Raw genomic sequence first — 5511 nt, forward strand, 5'->3', positions numbered from 1 at the left:
TGATATACCCTCCAGCCTTCGTCAGGTGTCTTGGGGAAATTTCGAACCTGGGTTCTCATTCCTATCGATGTTACTATTATTATTATTATTATTATTATATTATTATTATTATTACTATTATTAATCAGGTCGCTGCCGTGAATCGAACTCGGAACCTTGGGGTTAGTAGCCCGCGCTCTTAGCCACTACGCCATATGCCCGTGCATCTCTCGCGTTACGACTACTTCAGGTCATTTCCAATATTATGCATGCCGTGCAATCTCGTCAGCTACATGTTCTGCAAACGGTACTCTGAGGCCACCCCTATCTTTTAATCCTCTGACACTCTCAGTCAGGTTTTTCCCAACCTTGTAAGAACATCCACCTTATTTTTCCTTAAGAGCACAAAAATCACTTATAACTTCGAACAGAATTCAGGTATTCAAACTCTCTTCTCACTGGTAATTATCTATCACACCTTGCCCTTGTGGCAAAAATTCGTAATAATTATTTATCATACCTACTCATATACAGTATACAGTAACTGACTCAGTTCTGATTTCGATACTACGCACCCCTATCTCAAAGCCTAATTTATGCCCCTAAACAAAACATCAATTTGGCTATATCGGGTCGTTGCAGTCGTCTTTCATCTTAAACTGGATTTTTCATCGTAGCTACAGACCTTTCTTTCATCGTATCTCCGCAGTTTATCCCACTATCTTTCCTCTTTACATAGCAACGTAGTCCCGAGCCTTTTAACGACAGAACTAGTAGCGTAACAGATTTCTATATATTGAGCATAATTCCTATCGACTCAGATTGTCTTAGATCTGAAATCTCATTCCCTCTCTGTCTTCTTCAACCTCTACTATTTCCATTGCTGTCGCTTCCGGTGGTTTTGCAATCAACCGCTAATTTTCAGATGACTTATGACCTTTGCTGCAGTCACCAATGTTGTTCACCAAAATATCATCTATGTAATACTTAGTCACCTCTTTCACTTTGCCCACTTTCTCCAGTATCGTGTTGAGGACTGTCGCCACGATCTTTGATTAGACATCATGTCTTGAAGCTGATACTTAACAAACTCTGAGCCACATGAAGCTTTAGATAGACTGATTTCAGATCAACACTTGCAAAAGCCTTTGTCATTTGTCTTCACTCTCTCAGAATCTCCCTACATACATATGTGGCCTTACCGTCTGTGTGACTTGCTGCAGATCCCGAAAGGCTAACACTAACCGAACTTAATCTTTGTTGACTGTGGCATAGCAGGTACCACGCCTGAAGTTAATAAGGACGTTAGTGAGCGATGTGCCGGAAGTAAGGAAGGAAATGACATTAGGTGACGAAGCGGGCGATTTGAGCGTTTTCTTTTTACTCGGGCAATGGCTGAGAACGAACGTGTGCAATTAAGGGGGCCTTGGAAATTCTTTCTATTGGCCAACGGGTAGATAGTATTTCACAGCTATCCACTTATCACCTCCTCTGTCCAAGGCATTAGAATATCTTCTTCATTCCATCTCTCCTTCTCAAATTTTACTCTCGTCTCCCTTTTTAAAGGTATTCTAGTAGCTCACTGGAAGCTCACTTCCGGAAACGTTCGACCATCCATTACTCATCACACTTTGCATAGAAATCCCTGGCCTCAATCGCATAAGAAATATTCCTTTTACTAGAGCTCACTTAACAATTCTACTGTCCTCTCTCTTTAGCTGTACGCTCACAGTACATTGTACCTCGCTAAACTCTATTCCATCCTCACTGACTGTAACACCCTCCCAGTAGGCCGTTCGCACCCATACTCATCACAACAACGACACCCTTAACAAGTGGTACTCAATCACAATCACATTGATCTTCATTCACATTCCACGTACTTGTAGCGTACGTCTCTCTCTCTTTCTCTCTCTGTTATATGTACATGGATGCGGACGTAGTGGATAACAGCTAGCCTTTGGTCGCATCTTTGGACCCTGTTGTGTCCACCACTCTGCTTGGTTGGTATTGGCGCATTTTGTCTCCTGGTCACACGGTCGTTACAAACTGGTGACCCCGACGTGATACGCGGCTGTACCCGACGTGGATCACGCGGTCGTGCCCGACGTGATTCCAACACGCAGCCCGACGTTCACACGGACGTTTACAAAATGGTGACCCAATGCCATCTTCATGACCACCGCTCTTTCTTCTTTTCGCTACAGTTATTTCATCCTTTTCGTCTATTTTGCCTTACACAAAATGACTGGTGGTGGTGGTGGTGGTGGTGGTGGGGGCTCTGTGGCGTACTTCTCTCTCTCTCTCTCTGTCTCTCTCTCACTCTTTCTCTCTGTTATATATACATGGATGCGGACGTAGTGGATAACAGCTAGCCTTCGGCCGCATCTTTGGACCCTGTTGTGTCCACCACTCTGATTGGTTGGTATTGGCGCATTTTGTCTCCTGGTCGCACGGTCGTTACAAACTCTACAGTGCTTGTATCCTTCATGTAACCTTATATTCCACCAACTGCTTTTATGCGTAGCTAGGTGGATGATGAAGGGGTGAGCATGAGTAGGTGGTCTGACCTGAATAGATAGATATAGGGCAGTACGTTTGGGTCTGATGTATAAGCCTGTTCAGATTTAGAGGTCCGGAGCTGGTAGACAGTAAATTTATGGGGTACCACGGGTGGCACACACCCTAGCTACGTCACTGTTTATACTATTCCTTCTCAACCAGTTATCAACCAGCCTGGGAGTCACGAAAGTGGCTGTGCAACCTGTATCAACAGTGATCCTTGCCGCACTCCCTGCGGCTCTAATTATTTGCGATTTATCACATTGTCACAAGTCCACATGTTTATAATAGACGAATATAGTTTATTAACTCGTTACTGGTGAATAACTGGTACTTGTTTTAACAACATTGGACAGCGTATTTAGATGGTGGCGATAGGGTCGGTTCGGTACTTTTGGGCCTGCCCTTTAATTCTGTATAAGGGGCGGTAATGGTGGAAATCTTAAGAGTGGCTCCAGGAGGCACACACTCAAGCTATGCCGCTGCTTGAATAAGATTTCAACTCTGACGAAACTGAATAGTGTGTAGCATTTTCGTCCGATGTTCTACCCCCTCACCATTCTAATACAGTACCGGACCAATTACCCAGCACACTTAGAACCGGAAATGTCCCGGATTTCTTGATTTTTCGGTTTTCTGAAGACAGTCTTAAAATTAAAACATAAAATAAACTACGAAAAGTAAAGAGCTAAATTGTATTAAAAAAAGGATCAAAGGTCTTTCCTGAGCAATAGGCTCATAAAGCCGGTTTCCTGAATTCTTTAGCACGTATATTCTGGATTCCTATGAGTCGGATAAGAGATCTGTAACTGAACTTTAGCTCTTCTTTTATTAACGAAATGTTTGCTGGATTCAGCGATAAAGGAAATACCAGGCACGTAACAGGAGTACAATTCATCGATTATATACTTTTCTTCGAAATCTTTACCATTGTAGCAACGTAAAATTATTTTACTTAAGAATAAATCTTGATTCTGTCAACTTCCTTTATATCAATTAACAAAAAACCACGTCACTCCATCCCGTCTTTGCAGTAAATTGGAGGAAAATTACCGTGCAAATAACCGTCTAATACGTGTCTTTTATTGAAATCGTTTGAAGAAGTTTCTTTCATCTCCCGAATGAGTTAAAATATTCAAAACCTCTCTACCGTACGTTTAAAGGTGCGACAAAAGAATACGACAGAACTTAAGAGTTAAACAATAAAACCTCACACACACACACACACACGCACACACACACACACACACACACACACACACACACACACACACACACACACACACACACACACACACACACACACACACACACACACACAAGACTATAAAAAAAAAATAAAATGCTTTTCCTTTTTATATCATGAAATGGAAAATCGTTTATGAGCGAAGCACATTAATACAACATTAGTGAAGTCTTATACGCTATACAGACATTTGATAAAATTAACCAAACATAACACGTTTCACTTCTTAACAATGCGCAGGATGTAACTCGGGTCACAAGGAAAATAAGCTGACCTCGGGGGCCATTTAATAGCTATAAACAGGAAAATGCATAAAATGTGAGGTGTGTTCCGAGAGCTGTTCACACTCTCCTTCGTCAAAAGCACAGCAACAACACGTGTACTGATGCACGTATACATAAACAGATATGTTTACATATAAGATATATGAAATATGTGTGTGTGTGTGTGTGTGTGTGTGTGTATACGCATGTACATATTTGTGTATTCAAACATTTATGATTATATTTTTGCATACATGTATGTATGTACGTATATTCTTTTATGAGTTTCAGGCCAAAGGTTGTGGCCATGCTGGGGCACTGGAACTAGATATCGAAGCACATATGCTATAAATATTAGCATGTAAATATTGGGTCAAAATAAAACCATTTTGGATAGAAAAAAATCGAAGGTTGTTCTCCAAACGGCATGCTATTATTTGCAGCTTCGTCAAGGCGGCGAGCTGGCAGAATCGTTAGCACGCCAGGTAAAATGCTTAGCGGTATTTCTTCCGTCTTTACGTTCTGAGTTCAAAATCCGCCGAGGTCGACTTTACCTTTCATCCTTTCGGGGTCGTTACAATAAGTACCAGTTGAGCACTGCGGTCGATGTAATCGACTTACTCCCTCTCCCGAAATTGCAGGCTTTGTTCCTATATTAGAAAGAATTATTTACAGCTTTGTATGTGCTTCGAGATCCAGTTCCAATTCATATGACGTCAACAGTATTACACATACAGGCAGGAGCTGGCAGAATCGTTAGCTCACCGGGCGAAATGTTTAGCGGCATTTCATCCATCTTCATGTTCTGAGTTCAAATTCGACTTTGCCTTTCATCCTTTCGGAGTCGATAAAATAAGTACCAGCTCAGTATTGGAGTCGACGAAATTGCTGGCCTCGTGCCAAAAGTTGAAATCAATGTTATAGATACATACATACATAAAATTTCTTATGCAATAAAACATGTGTATATATGACTCTGCCTTTCGTATTGTGTTCTATATCAATATTTTATTAGTCTTTCATTGGGGTTCGAATTCTGCTATGGGTTACACTCGTTTAGGGGCTTCTTGCTATGGAGGTTTTGTTGCTCATGTGTGTGTTTACATATATATGTTTATATACTTATATATATATATATGTATATACATACATACACACATACACACATATATGTATGTATGTATGTATGTATGTATGTATGTATGTAGTGTGGGATGAGAATTTATGGAAAGGTATCCCATAGAAATTCAACAAACTGTTAAAGATGGAGATGAGAAGATGTTAACATTTAAAAAAAAAGAATTTTAATACATGCATATTAACATGTAAAATACATGGTAGAATAATTAGAAATTAATTAAATTAATTACATATCACTGTTATACATATATACACATATGTATATATATACATATACATACAAACATATATATACATATATATATATATATATATACATAT

This window comes from Octopus bimaculoides, chromosome 11 (genome assembly GCF_001194135.2).
Source record: "Octopus bimaculoides isolate UCB-OBI-ISO-001 chromosome 11, ASM119413v2, whole genome shotgun sequence".
In the NCBI taxonomy this organism is placed as follows: domain Eukaryota; kingdom Metazoa; phylum Mollusca; class Cephalopoda; order Octopoda; family Octopodidae; genus Octopus; species Octopus bimaculoides.